This window comes from Daphnia pulex, chromosome 2, assembly GCF_021134715.1.
Source record: "Daphnia pulex isolate KAP4 chromosome 2, ASM2113471v1".
In the NCBI taxonomy this organism is placed as follows: Eukaryota; Metazoa; Arthropoda; class Branchiopoda; order Diplostraca; family Daphniidae; genus Daphnia; species Daphnia pulex.
The window spans coordinates 8830592-8848669 of NC_060018.1; the positions used below are offsets into that span (position 1 = coordinate 8830592).

General features: G+C 43.2%; 1 protein-coding gene across 1 annotated transcript in view; it reads right to left on the bottom strand.

The window, feature by feature from the left end:
- LOC124188822 overlaps window positions 1–12653 on the bottom strand; it is a 48120-nt gene extending 35467 nt beyond the window's left edge. Inside the window, exon 1 of the mRNA XM_046581702.1 lies at window positions 12036–12653. The gene's annotated coding sequence lies outside the window, so the exon portion shown is untranslated. The remainder of the gene's footprint in view (window positions 1–12035) is intronic.
- Window positions 12654–18078: the final 5425 nt, after the last annotated feature.

Genomic DNA, 18078 nt, shown 5'->3' on the forward strand with positions numbered 1-18078 from the left:
TAGCTGCTGCTCTCTTCCTTCAGCTGGAAAATGAACCTTGTAGAACCATTCAGCGCTCTTTTATTCCTTATATAATGCCACCAGCAGGAGATAGCGAAAAAAAAAAGGAAAAAGAAAAAGAAAAAGAAAAAAGAAAAAAGAAGATGATGACGACGGACGGATACAGCTGCAAAGTCTGTGCCAGACTGCGCGGTGTTTACTTGTATATACGGCAGCGGTAGTAGTACAACCGGGCCTATATATACAGCAACAACAATAACAACCCGAGCTATGTGAATATCAAAGGAGATGCTTTGAATTTCAATTCGTCCTCATTCTTTCAGAGTTTTCGCACGACACGATTCCCAGCATGAAAAATGAGTCGAATCGAATAGAAACCAAAGGAATATAACCAGAAGACGAGAAAAATAAAATAAATAAAAAAAAAACAGGTTCTATTCCTCCCCAAAAAACGAATGAAGAGAATAAAACGATTGTGTATGGGATGAAGGATGTTGGTTATAGACGAGCCGCCGTCCCGTTGATTTATACCGGCGGTCGTTAGTTACGTGATTAAGAGCAACAAGATGATCAATCAAAGTATGGATGCGCGCATTTTTATGATTTTCCCACCATTTTTCTCCTTTTTTTCTTTTTACTCTTCTGAAGAAAAATCAACAGGGAAGAATGGGGAAATATCGTCGGGTCCAGCCAACACACACTAAAAAATAATAAAAATCTAGTCATATTTGAAGAAAGGAAATCTACGTCCATGCGTGCTGAGCGTTTATATGTCCTAGTGCTGCCCGTCTGGCGAGAGAGGGGAGGAGGACAAAAAGGGTGGCCGGCCGGCCTATACGACGTCGTCGTCTCTATAAATACATATTACATTTCCACTTCAAAGACCCGTTTTCTTCTTCTCCGTTCTTTCTTATATTCTTCACAGCACCGAAAGATTTGACAACTCACTTTGCGACGACGCGAGCGCTAGAGGGGTTTCCATCCACCGCCCATTGAGATGGTGAAGACTATGGAAAGCCCAAAGAGAGAGAGACCGTTCCTATATTCTATATCTCTCCCCCCACGACGAGCAAAAAGAGAAAAATATTTAAGTGAGCAATTCACCGGCCGAGTGGAAAAAAATCAAAAAAGGTCTAAAGGCCAAAAAAGCGCCCAGCGAGAACAAGTCGACAAGTTTCTTCCACAACCCATAGGGGGGGAAGACGACTGCGACACACAATTTATGATTGTCCCCCCTCCCCGTCCCACCACCCACCAGCAACGAATACACCTATATATCTGAGTGTGTGTATATACCTGGCTGCGGAATGAAGAGACCAACCCGCCACACAGACCGGCAAGCGGATCCATTCATTTCATTGCGGGCGACACAATAGAGAGAAAGGGGGAACCCATGTTGTAGCTACACATGTACGTTTGAATTGGATATAAGTTTCCGCGTCGATAGAGAAACTGCCAGCATTTTTTGATTGCCTTACACTTTATTTTTGTGTGACCGTTTTATAACCCCTCGTCACTTCATCGTTGCCTTTTTAATTTATGCTCCTCTGGAGACTGGAGAGGGCGGATCGAGTCTATTTTTTTCCCGCTTCCATATTTTTTGAAATGCGACGTTGCCCGGGTAACGTCGGTCGTTGAGAAACTGATGAGAAAACTGAATAACAGCGTTCGACGAAATAAAGCCGGCAATTTCGAAAGAAGCACAAGAAAAAAAAAATGAAATATGTAGAAAGGGAAAAGAGATCACATCACCTGGGCAGGTTCACTGGCCAATCAAATGTAGGCTAGTGTATAGGGTCTCTCTCTCTCTCTCTCTCTTAAGAGATATAAGATGACGAACGAGAGGGAGATCAAAAGATGACATGTCTCCATATCTGGAAGTAGTCAGTCAGCTCTTTACATAAGAAAAAAAAAAGAATAAGTCTCTTCTTTTTCTATCATATTTTTTCCTTTTGATTCCTGTTTTCGAATTCATTGCCGCGCTACTCGGCTATCTCGTCCTTTTGATTTATTCTCTCTCTCTTTCTCTTGTATAGCTCACATCTGATTAGTTAATGCTGCATGGCAAGTTTTCTATCTTCCTATCCCCTTGTGAACAAGAGGCAGGGCTTCTCTCTCTAGGACACACACTCATATAGCTGTTACGTAGTCGCCCTGTTTCGATTCGGGGAAATAGGTGGGAAGATGATTGCTGTGTGCACCGGCAATGAGTTGCGTTTTCCCCTTATTTTTCCCGGAGATTCTCTGTGTCGGTCATTTGATATATCCAACCATTATTGACCCTCCCCTTCTTGTTCATCATCCAACTGCGGGATCGCAATAAGCCGAAAATCAACGGGGGATCTCTCCGTTCCATTCAAATTTTCTTTTCTTATTTTTTTTTCTTATTTTTTATATTTTCTTTCGGGAATGATGAGAAATTCACGCGGCAGACACGGACGCACACGGCCGGCCCTGTTTCTTCTTCGGAAGAGGCCGACTTTTGTGTTTTGTGTTTGTTGCAAAGATTTCGTCGCGTCTGCGGTGCGTGTAATTGGAGTCGCACGGCGAGGGGGCCGACCGAAACAATTTATCGATTTGACTTCATCATGACTGCGGGCAGAAATAAGACAAGAAAAATAGAAATGGAAAAAAGTGGAGAGAGAGAGAGAGAGAAAAAAAACGACACGGTTCAATGGGACACGCAACTTGTCTCTCTTTTTCCACGGCTATTGTTCCGCGTCATTACGACTACCCACTCGTACGAGGACCCTCATCTCTTTTTTTTCTTTTTCTTTTTCTCCTTCTGCTGATCCTTTAGCGTATAAATAAATCGTTATTATTATTATACAACCCACCAACACACAAAAAAAGGCATGTGTGTATAAAAATACGAAGGAGAATGTGAAAACGAGCGCGGAATTCCTCCTCGTTGGTGCGGCGAAACCAAAACAACGAGTCCTACTGCTATAAAAAGATTGGAGAAGAACAAGAAGAATAAAGGCGAGTTTGGCTTTTTGGAGAACAGAGTGAGAAAATTCCAATGCAAATGAGTTCAAAGAGAAGGACCCCGACACCCTGTTTTACTGTTTTACCTCTGCTAGGCGCATCCAGAATCGCTTAGAATACAGCGGATGAAGAGAAAAGAACTTAACACGGCCAGAGCCCCCGACAGCGAGCGTTACGTAAGAAAAGTCGGAAAGAAAAAAAATAATAATCCAAAAGAGCGACGTGTTGGAGAAGAAGGAGAAGTTTGGAAAGAAAAGTCCCGGAGAAGTTGGAAAAGATTTTCACGAATTTGTTAGCGAGAGTCTCTCTATCAAGTTGCGCAACAAAACGAAGAAATATAAGGAGATGGCTTCGTTAACGTGAAGAGGTGCCGAAAGGTGTTGTTGCCATTATCAAAAGTCCGGGACAAAAAAAAAAACGAAAAAAACAAAACAAAAGAGATAACTTCTTTTTCCCCCTTTGGATATAAATGCGCTAGAAGCCTTGTGTGTAGCATATAAAGGCAACTTCGTTCGGCGTGTGTGTGTGTATTAACTATGTACACATATGCGAGGATGAGTCAAACGAAAGAGAAGCTTTTTACGCCGTAAAACAAAAGAAACCCAAGACGGTGGAATTTGAAGGAGATGTGCAGTAAAATAACAAAAGGCAAACCCTTGCCAAATGCGGTCAAACAAGGGAATTGCCGAAACGAAAAAGAATCTTTAGATTGCTTTTTTGCGCCATGCATATATCGCTGTGATGGTCAGAGAAAAAAGGGGGGGAAAACGGCATAATTTCGCAATTGATCCAAGTCCGGTTTCGGCCGATGTGTGTGGCGCACCGTTAACATTTCTCTGCCTAATCTTCTTCTTCTTCTTCTTCTGCTTTTCCCTTTAGCTTCTTTGTTATTCCCGGTTGATAAACTTGTTGGTAACACACAGCGAGAGAGTGAAAGATAAGAACTTTGGGTTTTCTCAATAAATTATTCTTCGCAGGAGGGTTTTTTCCAATCTTCTTCTTCGAATTTTTTTCTTTTTGGTCTTGTGTGTGTGGTGATTTGCTTTCTACAAAGTCATCGGCCGTCAGGAGGGGGGCCCTCGTGCATATCCCGGCGGCCCGAAGATGCGCACTCTCACAGGGGCCCCCAAGTGGGAGAGCTCCTCTTTTAGATTGTATTATATTATATTGCATTATAGATTTACTATAGAAAATTGAGGAGGGACACAAAGTGTGTCCTCCTAGTTTGGCCCTTTTTTTTATGTAGTTTCTTCTGTGTGTCGTTTATACCGCCCAGCTGGGACGACGACTCAATCGGCCCAGCCCCGCCAACAACAGCACATATTTCTGAAGTAAGAAAAAAGAAAAAAACAAAAATCCCAAAAGATGCTGATGCCGATGGTGGTGCACTGTGAACTGGTGTGGTGAGATTGACTCCGGTCCGGAATATAAGACAAGAGAAGAAGAAGAAGAAGAGATCCATCAAGACATCGTTTTGAATGGAGCAGAACAAGGCACACACCATTCCACCTTTTGGGTTCCCCCCTTTTTTTTTATTTTTTTTATTTTTTATTTTTTATTTTAGCACCTCGACACGAGACCCCAATTTCCTTGGGGGTTGGAAGAGACGGGCGGCGCGGGCGGAGTCGATGGGCTTCATTCCGATTCAGGAATGTATAGAGACTAAACAACTTCATCAGAGGGGGGTGTCTGAACAATTCCGTGAAGAGATGAAAAACAAGGCAGCATGGGGATGGAGGAGAAAAGAAAAACGGCCCTCTTCCTTTTCTATGGTAAACCACAGGCTCGCGGGCCGTGAAATAATTAAAACATCTTTTTATTCTTCTTCTTCTTCTCTCTTATTTTCTCACCGTTTTTTTTTTATTTATTTTCTCTTCTTTTTGACCTTCCTCTCTCATGTTTTGGGGGCCGTGGATTTTTTATTGCTTTGACAGTCGAAGAAAGGCGGAGAGAATGAGATGTCAGGAGTATAAGAGATGCGTCCAGCAGGGGCCCTGTCTACCTGGGCAAATTGCACTTTGACCACTGTGTGTACCTTCCCAATGTTCCGCTCTGTTCCGTCTCTCTCTCTCTCTCTCTCTCTACTCCCCTGGTGTATGGCTCTGATGGATCTCGACACGGAAGAAACACGATATAGCTATGTACCACCAGCCAGAGAGATATTTGGTGTATGAAAAGCATGGCAGAATCCAACGGAACAAGACTTGTAACAACAATAATATCCCAGCACTCCGTTATCTGCACAGCTGACCCAGTGACATTGGGATTCCCGAGACTTTTGGAGACACGAAAATGGCCCCGGCTGACTGGACTGCTGTCCGTTTCGTGGTCGAAAAAGAAAAAAATTACCATCACTGCTGGCCAGCGGGTTCTCGAGAGCTCTGATGATGGGGGAATGTGGTGTATAACAGTAAGAAAGCAAAGGCCCCAAAGGACCCCAGCAATATAATCAAGAGAAAGAGAGAGAGAGAGAGAGAGAAACGGGCCACTGTGTACGTTACTAATTGGGCCGGCGCTTGAGAGTCAAGGTCTTCTTCTCTCCTCCAACCCCCCCCCCCCCCCCCCACTTGTTCTTCTTTCGCCCGCTCAACTGACTCTCCCTCTCTCCGGGCGACGGGCCAGATGAGAGAGATGTTCACGTTGAATCAAGCCGGGAGGGGTTTGCGTGAAACCGTTCACCGAATGCATTAAAGGCAAGATCAAGATGTTGGAAATTGCAGGGCCCGAGGAGATGGCAGCCGAGTGGAGATAAAACAACAAAAACAACTACACAACAAGAACACGGTATCATCTCTGGCCCGCATCAATTTTCATTTTTTTCTTTTTCCTTCTTGTCGGCCAGCAGCCAGTGTGGATGAGAGCAGTTGGAGAGCCGACAAACGATACAGCACAACACCATCCACTACACCATTTTCAAGTTCCAACAGCAATTTTCATTCCCTCTCTCTCTCATTCTCTCTTCCTCTCGTGTTATTCAGCCTAGTCGTTTTGAAAACCCCGCGCCATAGTTCTAGAGAGGCCTCTAGGGCCTATACGGATGAAATATAGCTCTTCATCCGCACAAGAGGTATAAATATACACCTGACACCTTTTATCTCTCCCGAGCTGTGATGGCCGGCCGAGGCTGCTGCTGCAGTTGGCCCTTGGCGGAATACCATTTACACCTCCTTTTTTTTAATACACATACAGGGGGTTGAAATTCTTCTGAAACGAAACAACCCAAGACGAAAATGTTTGTGTAAAAGTATCAAAATATCAAAAACGAGAAACAGGTCAATCTGAGTGGCTTTTTTTGATTTTTCACCTGTTTTTATGATTATTTTTTTTTTTCATGGGCCTTTTGATTAATATGCAGTGCACCTTCCAAAGGTGTCAAACATCACAAAAGACACTTTGTGTCGCTACACATTGCCGCCGTTCTTCTTCCTTATTTTTTTTTTTGTAAAGAAGAACTTTAAATCGTCAAAAAAGAATGTGGTAAAAAATTTAAAAAAAGTGTATTTTTGATTGACGCGGGAGATGATAACTCAATCAGTGCGCACAACCAGATGCCAAAGAGTTTACGAAGCGGGAAATTGTTTCGGGAAGTTAGTAGCACTGCCTGTTTTTCTTTTCCCTCTCTCTCTATCTTTTTTCTTTTACGACTTGGCTGTTTGGAGAAGAGCAACAACAATTTTATGTAGATTTCTTCTTCTTCTTTTTAACGATTCGAACGAGTTTGAGGTCGGCCGAAATTATAAACCTATTTCGGGGTAGGAAATTTTGTTTCTTTTTTTCAGGCGGGTAGAAAATAAGAAGCGCACACGAGTTACGAGTGAGTCATCAAAACCTGCGCAACTGTAAACATCGTAAAAGAGAACAACAAGACGAACAAGACGAAGACGAAGAAGAATAAAAGAACCAGTTGAATAGAGAAGCGACCCATACCATCTATTTGTTGTATAAGGTCATTACCCAAGCTGCTAGATTGAGTGTCTTTTTCTTTCTTTTTTAATTGTTTCACTCTATGGGTCTAACATATCCAGGGGCACTCCCTATTTATTCTCGTATACATCGCAATTAAAGCGCGTCCCAGCTATACTAGCTCTTAAACTCTGTGGTGTTATTTGACTCTGGTGTATATCTTTATTGTTTATCCGCGTCTAATCCTTTCGGAAGGGGAACCAAAATCAAACGAGGAGACCGTATAACCCTTGTCGGTAAACAAGCCAATCGATTGACGTGTGCAATTGGTTTTTTACCCTCCTCTTTTATGTTTAGTCGGTACCTTATTGAAGTTTGTAAAAAAAAAGGGGAACAAAAAAATCACACGGCCCGTCGTCTCAACGCTTTTCGGCTGTCCGTTTTTATAACAACCCATCGGGCTGGAGGAGATGAGGGCGAGCGCACCCAGGTATAAATGAAACGAGAGTCAGTCAACCTGTGCAGCAGCAGCCCGTCAGGTTTGTAGTAGCGGCCAGCGATATGGTCACCGGTGTCAAAGACAGATAGATATAGATATTATATACCTGCTGGAACACATTCTCTCTCTCTCTCTCTCTTAAGTTTTTCCTCCTCCACTCTCTGCTGGTCGATCAATTGGGTCCATAAGGAAGAAGGGGAGGGAGGTATTAGGTTAAGGTAGTCAGAGGGTAGGAGGAGCTCTCCTCCATTTCTTCTTCTTCTTCCCTGTGTCGACCCACAAAAGAAGGAAGAAAAAAGAAAGAAAAGAAATGGGGAGAAAAATAAAGGTAAAATGTCCATGTAACAGGTATAACACGAGGTGTATAATTTCTCTCTCCTCCTTCTTCTTCTTCTTCTTTCCTTCTCTCTCTCTCTTCTCCCAATGTTCCGCTTGCTCCTGGCTATTTGGGCCTCCTCGACATACCTGAGCTCCTGAAACAAAAACAGAGATAGAAAAAGACGAGGCCCCTCTCCTTATTGCTGGCCGAGAGACTCATCCATCCATCCATCCATCTTTTCCTTGTTTCTCCTTTCTCCTCACTCTCTCCCCCTCCCGTGTCCAACCGTGAAAAATGCGTATAAAAGCCAATTGCCTCCGCATCTTCTTCTTATTTTAACTTCGAAGAACCTTTTTCTTTTTCTTTTTCTTTTTTTTTCATTTGATCCCTTGTGTTTCTTCATCTCCTTCTTCTCTGCCCGGGCGCTAAAGGGAGGCTGTCTCATTTCAAATAGATGGATAGTAGACAGAAAATAAGAAGAAGGCGGCGTACCAATAATTTTTTCTCTCCTTCTCGTCTCCCTTCTTTTACCTACAAATGTGCATAATTGGCGGGGCTTGGAGGGCAGCGTGCCCATTGACACGGTCCGGTAATAAAGTCAGGTGCGCTCACACAACACCACTATATCACTCTCACACACAAACACTCAGTCCCATTCTCAAAGAATATTTCCTCCTGCTGAATTCCATTCGGCGCTGTAGGCACACATCAAAGATCGCCTCCGCAGTCCTTGTCCAGTGTCTCACTGGCAACGAGATCGAGTGTCTGTAAATCGTTTGATGATCGACGATTTCTTTTCAACTATTTCTTCTTCTTCTTCTCTCCTCCCTCCTCCTTCCCTTTTACGAATTTTTGGGCGTCGAGAAGTTCAGCCAACTGTGAAGTGTCGGTGAATCTTTTGGTGTCGCTGCAGCAGGCGAATCTAATCAGCGACTTACATTCATTAACGGGCGAAAGAGAGAAAGAGAGAGGGAGACGAGAGTGTGACGAGGAAGTAAGGGGGGAAAAAAGACGAGACATTGATAGACGGAATCAATCGTAGCTAGGTTATAGAAAATACACGGTGAGATGGAGAGAGTCAGACGCTAGTCGACTCGCGAGTCTATCTAGCCCCAATAATAAAAAAGTAAGAAAGTTGCCGAGAACGGATTGCCGATGTCGTGCGTCACGACACGAACAATTCAGCTGGTGTCCGCTGCTTTTGTTTGTTTCTTCTTTGCTGGAAGATGCATCAGCTAGTCTCTCTTCTTTTTTCCTCCTTCCTCGTCGTCTATACACGCGCGAGTTTACCTAGGAGAAACAAGGCCGGACGAATGGATGGATGGAGATGGCCACATTCATCTAACGGGACTGGGCCATCCGCCGAATATTAATTCGCTAACGGTAACAAACACGCGTTGCAAATTAGATCCGCTTCGACGAAGCTCTGCTGTTCGAAAAGACAAGTCAGTCCAGCTCGGCAGCCGCCCGTCCCCTGGCACTGTCTCTGTCCGTCGTCTTGTATAAATAAGCAAACAAATGATTCGGGACGCTTGCCATCCCAGCCGATTCGCTTTTTCTTCTCTCCGTGTGTCCGCTGTCCATCCTGTTTATTACTGACACGGACCAAAAAAAGAAAAAAAAAAAAAAAGGGAAGAACATTTTCGGTCCGTCCAAAAGTGTCGGAGGACGCCACGCGGCGCGCCACACCGAACGCCGTAAAAGAAGAAGAAGAAGAAAAAGAAGAAAAACCAACGAATTTATTTAAGGGACTTTATTTTTTCCTTTTTTCCACTCTTGTGTTGTCGAGATGATGCTATTATGCATGCAGACACACAACAACCTTTCCCATCGCAAACGGGCAATACAAGTTGTACAATATGTTCCTCCGCTCTCTGGGTCCGCTTTCTGGGTCCTCGTCGTCGTCCGTCCACGGTATAAATATTATAATAATATTCTATATGTATACGTAGATATATACATAGTGACTGTATCTATAAAAATCTTGAGCGTCTAGCCGTTTCAAACCGGGTAGAAAGAAAGAAAGAAAAAGAAAGAAAGAAAGAAAGAAAAGAAAGAAGAAGAGGAAGAAGTGTGAATGGCCCTATTGAATATGGCCCGCGTGTTAAGTATGGTAATCGACTGTTTGGGCTGCGGAATGTCTTCATCACCTCCCCTCATTCCCGTCTGCTGGCCGCGTACAGAAGAAGAAGAAGAAAAAAGTCGTACACCTTTCCCTCTCTTTTTTTTTCTTCTCCATTTTCTTGAATAATTAAGGTTGTTACGTCTCTTACTTTCGCGGTTGACGACTTCATTCCCGACCGGACCGCAAGGTTTTCTCGATCTACAGCTTGGCCCTTTTATTATTAAACACAACGACAGCCAACAACAAAAAAGAAGAAAAAACACAAATAAAAGAAGAAGAAAAAAGGAAAAGAAAAATATTTTGGGTTTTTTTCTTCTTTATTTTTCCTATTATTCTATCCTCCTTTTTTTTCCACGGAGAAAGTTCCCGATTGGAATCTTGGAGCGTGAACGAGATGTGGGTGAGGCACGCTAGGCACACACACCGAGAGGCCCACTATAGCAGCCACACAGTATAGACTCTATACGTCTGTTGTCGTTGAGGTTTTGATCTTTTGATGGATGGTCCGCTCTGTTTACCTTGATGATGTCGCTTCTTTTTTTTCTCTTCCTTTTTTCTTTCTTTTTTCCTCCTCCTTCTTTTTTGTTTGTTCGTATTTGTCAAAAGCCCACGTAGAGAGTGACCGTGATGTGGTTTTGGTTTGTCCCCTCAAACCAGCAGCAACCAAGATGGCGTTGGGCGATCGCATTTCAACCCTCTCTTTTCCTGGTTTTATACGTGTCTGTGTGGGTAACTTGATATCATCGTTTCGCTCTCTCTCTATCAAAACCAACAGACACTTCCTCTTCCACAAGACACGCCTCCACCCCCGACACCCCCCCCCCCCTCAACCTACGCTGTGTGTTATAACCCCCATTTTTTTCTCTCTTCATTTCACAAAAATATGATGAGAAAAGGAAAACAACCCAAAAATCAAAAGGTTTTCTCTTGGCCGGCTCAATTGTGTACTTCATGCGAAGAAGAAAAACGACGGATGGACCTACATGAGCAATTGAAAAAAAAAAATTGAGTTTTCCCACACGATTGCATCGCACGGTGCCAGCGATGACGAGCGGCTTTGCTCTGGTCGAGGATTTAGAAAGATAATGGCCGAAATTGGCGGTCGTAAAAGACACCGAATGTAAACAATTCGTTTCCCCCAGTTTTTTTTTTTTTTTAGAGAGAGAGAGAGAGAGAAAGAGAAAAAGACTTTGGGATGATGATGAGAAAGAACTTTTTGAAGAATTGAGTACGACATTTATTCATGGCACTTGTTTTATTCTTCACGTTTACGTGTACGTGTGAGAGTGTTTGTGTGTTTGTTCTGGGCGGAGGGGAGTGTCCACCTGCGTGAGCCTGCCGGCCTTGTAACCTTCAGCCGATTGCAGGCCAGTTTTCTTTTTCGAGTAGTACAGAAAACACAAAGCAAGAGAAGTTGTACACATCACGGCCGTTTTCCACACCTTTTTAACTTTTTGTCTTGGCTGACAAACGGGCGAACGTATCAAAGTTGAAACCCTGGAGGATTGAGTATTTTTCCTCCACTTGGTTTTTCTCGCTTTGAATTTGATTGGATGTGATAGACTCACGAAAGAGAGTCAAAAGTCGACGAGGAATCAAATGAGAGAAAAAAGAAACAAAAGAAGACGGGAGAGAGAGAGCGGGGCCAGCAGGTGAGATGCGCACGAGAGAAAAAAGGCGACGGACCAACATCAATCATGAATTTGTAACAAGGAGACAACCTTATAACGGTACACACGCGCTGGTGTGCCTGTGCCCACGCCACCGTGGCATATACGAGGAAATCCAAATAGATAAAACAGGAGACGACCAGCCTCTCTCTCTCACTTTAGATATCCCATTCCAAACCACAGGAGATATCAGAAAAGAAGAAAAAAAGAAAATTAAGGTCGGACAACAACAAAAAAAAAGGGTCGAAACAGGTAACTCAATCGACCGCGCTTCATTAGTCCCAACGTTAAAATTTCAAAAAAATCCAATAAATAATGAACGAAAAAGTCTCTTTAAAAAAAAACAAAAATCGTTTGGACTTTTTTTCTTTTTAAATACAAAATGCAGAGATTCCCTTTTGTTTTGCTTATTTCATCCCTGTCGGCCTTATAACTTCTAATCAAACCCAACAAACTGCCTAGACGCGGTGCCGGCACGATTTTCCGTCCCGATGATATCGCAGGTATTTAACAGTAACGAGAGAGACTCACCTTTGAATCGGAATTATGAAGAGTCTGGACGAGATGATGGTGGTAGTTGTTGTATAATATTGCCGGTGTCTTGCCCTTCCTTAAAATTCACGGTGCACAACACGGCCACACTCTCACACTAAAAAACACACACGCCGGAACCAAACGAAAAACAAAACAAAAAAAAAAACGAACTTTTTTCAATCCCGAACGGGCCAGTCATCGACTATTGGCATGGTCGAACCACATAAGCGGTAAAAATCTTGGCGAGAAACAAATTTCAATAAAAAGAAACAGAACGGTTGAAAAAAACAGAGTCACACTCCTTGTGCGAATGTTTTATCGATGGAAAGAACTCACGGATTGATCGACAACTTTCAGACGAACCAATTGACAATGTCCGAAAAATCGTAATAACTTTTTGTTGTGTTGGTCAAAATGATTGTTGTGTAACTTGGTAAAATGTCAGAGAGAGAATAAAAGAGGGATGGCACGAGATAGAAGTTATAGACACGACCCTCACTCGACAACGGCTCGGTGCCGACTGACTGTTCCAGGCTAGCCGTGCTCGGTCAATAGTAAAACCCACTACTAGACTAAAGCGAGAGGAAAAGAGCGCACCAGCAGTATAGGAGAGTCTCTCTCTCTCTACTGAAGCCCCGCAGCAGCCAGATGAGTGTGTGTGTGTGTGTGCTTTGGCTAGGTTAAAAAGCCCGTACACTAAATTCTAAAAGACTAGTGCAAGGACGGAGTGCATGGCCAAAAGCTATACTACTGCTATAAGGCGGTGCCAAAAACGATCGTCTTTTTCCTATCGCTCTATGTGACAATTCTCTCGTTCTCGGTGCGGAAGACAATAAGCCGATTGCTATCCGTTCTGACAGCATCGGTTTTCTATATCTCCTTGTTTTTTGTTTCCTTCTTCTTCTTTTTATCCAGCAGTGGGTGTTTCTTTGCCCGTTTTACCTTTTTTGTCTTCCAATTTTCAAAGTACAAAATGGTTGGCAAATGGAATAAGCTGCACAGCCAACAACAAAAAAAGGTTCCGTCAAAGAAAAAAACAAACAGAACCGATCATCTTTTTTTTCATTTTTCCAGCATTTTTCATTTTTTAACCGGATTTAACGCACTTCTTCTTCTTCTTCTTCCGCTCTCCTATTCACATACATATTATAATCATCTTGTCCATCTCTCGCTTGGATTATCACAATCGGAGTGGGAATCGCTCGATCGACAAACACCGGCAGATACCACCGCGCATACCGCCAGCTAAATACGACCATTCAACCAATTTGTATATCCTGTGAAAAAAAAAAGATTTGTATACATATGTACATTTGCAGTCTCTAGCTGTCTCTCTATCTCGTCTCTATTTATCTCCAGACCATCTACTTGTTCAGATCTGTGCTGGCTTTTGCGGTTGAGGAAACGCGCACGCCATGGCTGGCTTTAATTCTCTTCTCTCTTCCTCCTTTTTTCTGAAATAAAACAAAATAGATAATAACCGGAAACTTTGGCGGATTAATAATAGGTCGCCCGAGTGTTTGTGTGTGTACCATCCGCACCGTCAGCACAAGTTTTTATTTTTTGTTTGTGGGGGAGGAGCTTTTTTAATGACACGCTGCTCTGGCGATTTGACACACGCACTGAGATGGAAGATTTGTTTAAAAATGAATTTTTTTTTTTAAATTTCCATTTGAAATATTTTTATTTCTTTTCTCCCAAAAAAACCTATCCACTTACCCCTATACGCTAGAGAACTATACCAGCAGAGAGGATTTATTAGTTTGTTGATCCGCCACCGCTGTTCCAGTCGAAGATAATACAAGGTGGAAACCCTCACCCCATCAAAAGAGGAGAGATGGATGATAGCAGCTCCGAAAGAAAAAAGGAAAAAAATGTAGTATGTAGTACCGTTGCTTGCTGCTGCTGCCGTGAAGCCGTTGCCATTTCACAGAAAAGGGAGGTCCTGCAGCACCCGAAGAAGAGTCGAGTTTTATAATACAAGCAAAAAAAAAAAAAAAAAGGAAAAAAGAAAAGAAAAAGAAATAGCCGTGACGCAAAGAGGCTAAAGAACGGCAGCATATGTCGTCCGCGGACGCCGTTGTATACATACATTATTATGTAGACGCAACTTTCCATCTTCCAGCAGCCGGGGTTGGCCAGCGCCAGCTATAGACGTTTTAGTCTTTCGGAGCGAGAGTTAGGCCAAAATAAATAAGAAAACAAAACAAAACCTCTGTTCCCCCCCTCCCGGAAAAAAAGTAAGCGAGGGAAAAGTTGAGTCTAAATGTTTCAAACCAACGTTTAGTTTATTGAGTGGTCGTATAGAGTTGGAGTTGCCATTGTTTATCTATTAGAGGATTATTACCGGCAGGGCATATCACGTACTACACAAGCGGCAAGTAAGGCATGAAATATACTTTGGGGTTTATTCCCGGATATATACATAGAATGAGAAATAGTTCCAACTAATGTAGACGCAATAGAAACTGAGAGATAGCAATAGGATGTGAGTTTGGTGGCTATTATTTGCATTGACGCAAGGGCAGTAGGATCGGCAGCAACTAGCGGGATGTACATAAAGTTTGAGTCGAGTTTTGCCAAACTCAACTTGCCTTGTAGACTGAGCGTACTGAAGTAGAAAGTATACACACATACATGTATGTATATATACGTACTGTGCTGTACATACAGCCGGTGGAAGAGGAGGATAGAGCGAGTGAACGTCCGCATCAGCTGATGGAAACTCATTACCCACCCGTCTCTGCTCACTACACTCAAGTGTCGGTACTTTTTAATGAATGTCTCCTTTACTGCGTATACACAACGTATGCAATAGTAGTGGCATGGGAGACATACGTGCCACGGGATGTGTGGAACTAGAGTAGTTGGCGGCTCACAACTTGAACGGAAAATACAAAATAAGGAAAGAGAAAACCTTTTTTTTTTTTGCTTCAGAAACTAACGACGAAAAAACGAAGACGCAAAATATTTTAATTGACATGTTATACATCCAGAACACGAGAAGAACGTCTAAGAAACACAATATCCGGTGCAGCAGCACACACACCTGTCCGTGACAATCTCTAGCAATAGCTATTTTTCTTATAATTCTAATTATTTCGATTTTTAGAAAAACTTCCTGGAACAATTTTTTATTTCTTTTTGTTTGAGAGAACTAGGAGACCCTTATAGCAGCCCTGACCCTTTAACTACACTGTTAAAGCTGTTGGGCTATATGTGCATAGTGACCCGCCTCCTGGCCCGCCTCTTCCTTCTATAAGGCCAGGGCATCCGTCTCTGTTCCCCCCGCAGAATCAGAATAATAGGTAAACATTTCCCGTTGGCTTTTTTTTAAGGAGGCTGTTTCTATCTACGTCAAGATATCAATGATCAGCCTCCTATGGGGATATTGTGTGTCGCTATATAATTCGCCTCCCGTTTGCTGCTCGTGCACTGATGCCGTGTGTGTGTGTGTGTGTCCCATTCTAATCTTGATCGAGTGTAACATTTGATTAGAACCCATTTGTATATCGTCGGAGCAAAGACATTGAACACCTCCAACCAGCAACTCCAGCTCGTCTGTTTCACCTGTTGGTTCTCCTACTTAGTTCAACAGCTCTTCTTTTACCTACATAATCTCTCGCCTATTCGTTGGCGTACCTGATGACTTTTGCCAACGGGGTAGCATGCAGTGTAAGTAGCTACAGCTGACTCGCAAAACGGTTTAGGCTTATTTTTGTTATAAAAGGAGCTACAAGGTAGCAAACAACGGATCGTCCGTCGTCTGCTACAGCCTCGACGTGTTGTGATTTTGTGCTCCCGATTTTTTGGATATTTGTGCTTTTTCTGGTTTGTTTTCAACAGTAGTTTTGGATTTATCTCGTTTGCGAGTGAATCTGGACTCTGCAGATTATCTTTTTTCTATATTTCTCATCTTCTTTTTCTATCCTTTTCGCGTTTGTTTCTTCGATCTACTGTCTGTGTATAAAATTCCCCCCCCCCTTCCAGCTGATCTGTCAGTGGCCTGACGGATCAGTTTCTCTTTTCAGTTTTTGTTTTCTTTTCTTTTCTTTTCTTCTCTCTTTGTATCACACCTTTCTGCTGCCTTCATATTTTTTTCTACGTCTTATTATTTCTTCTACTTATATCAGTTGGCTTAATTGTGTTTTTTTTTTCTCTCCCAATTAGTAGACTCTCTTGTGCTCGTTCATCAGTTATAAAGGAAATCAAACAGGGTTATAACCCTGTGTCAATCGTAAGTTGCGAAGTTCTATTTTCAAATTTTTTAAAACAGGAAGTGTGTGGTGAAATTCCACCCCGTCCGGTCTGGTTCTAAGCATAACTGGAAAAGGCTTGGTCCCCTAGTTTATTGCTCTATAGAGCTAAGATCCCCGGTGATCTTGCTCCTCCTCCCTGAGCGAGTGGCAAGGCCAGCTTCTCAATCCGTTCTCGTGTCGTGGGCTTCTGAGGGAGCGCCGGAAACCTTCTGGTGGAGACCTTGGGGGGATTGAGTACTGGGCACTCTGCTCACGCTTGGTTTGAGGGGTGAGGGAACTGGGGGTAGTTTTAATTCTCTTCGACGCCGTACTCGTCTTGCCTGTCCCTCCCAGTGTCGAAGAGGATCGTCCATCTCTTTCGTTCTCTTCTTTCTCGTTTTTTGTTTCCCTTTTTTTTTATAAGGGCCCTGATCTTAATTGCTAGCCACTAACTTTATCCACTTCCCTAAGAGTGATGGGAGATGACGATGATGATCCAGGCGGAGATACCTCCGTCTGGGGCCATACTTCCCTTGCTCTCAGTATCAACACCCCGTCTCAAAGTCAAACTATCTCTTGCAAATCTTGCGCTCTTCCGTTTGCCCCGATTGACTCGAGATACAAATATTGCGTGGATTGTAAAGCCGCAATGTTGTTAAAACCGAAAGCGGCCGGGACAAAGAGGGATAGCTCTGCAGCTCAGTTTTCCCTCCAAGAGACAAATTTGTCCAAACAGCAGAAAGATGATAAGGATGATAATTTTCCTTTCCTATTTGATAAAGCGTTCGGAATGGACGTTGATTCATTCCTTGATCTCGACGCAGCAGAGCAGACGCTAAAATTGAAATCCTTGTTTGCCAAATTGGAAGAAGAAGCAGTCGGTGTCAAATCAGAAAAGTCTCTAATGACAAAAAAAATCGAGAAGCTGGAGAAAGCAATCGAAAATAGAGCCTCCCTCCAAAGCGAACTTAACCTAGCAAAAAAAGATCTTTTAACGGCCAAACTATCTCTTGCTGACAAAGACATCCGGCTTTTTGAGCTGCAATCGTCTGTCAAATCAGCTAGGACTCCGTCTTTGATCAAACCCCATCCAGCTTCAAACCCTCCAACTAGCAATCCCTCGGCTCCGAAAAATACCCGCCTGTATGCGGAGGTACCTAAAAAACCCGTTTTGATCGCTCATGTAGGAGGTAGCGACCGCCTGCCGATGAGCGAAATTTCGAACGACAAAATCGACAAGTTATTTGACCTTGATGGTGACGGTCCAGTTGTCCAAAACATAAAGAAAATCGATGGACGAGTAATTTTGTCTTTTTTAGACGTGGCCTCTCGTGACAAAGCCCAAGATCTCTTCAACAATAACTCAGCCCAAAATGTGTTTCGTTCTGTATCGGTCCCTCAAAAACAGTTTCCTGCTCTGGTCAGGTTTCGAGAGTTACAGGGAATCTCCCATCTAAAAGGCACTGAAAATAAGGCTGCTCGAGTTGCGCAAGAGAACGCTCTTAATCGTAGGCTTGTTGAACAAAATCCTGGCCTAAGGGGTCACTTACAGTCTGTGCGGGTTCTACACCAACGCCCAAACAGTAACTCTTTCCTTGTCCGAATTGCTTTCTCCTCCAAGCCCTTCTGTGAGCATCTGATCAAAAGTGGTAGAATCCTCCTGGATGGCGTTACTCATGCGGTTGTCGAGTCTGACCCAAGAAAAGAGGTGCGGCACTGCTCAAAGTGCCAAAAGTATGGACATATCCATCATTTTTGTAATTCCCCTATCTTAGTCTGTGGGAAATGCTCACAGAACCACG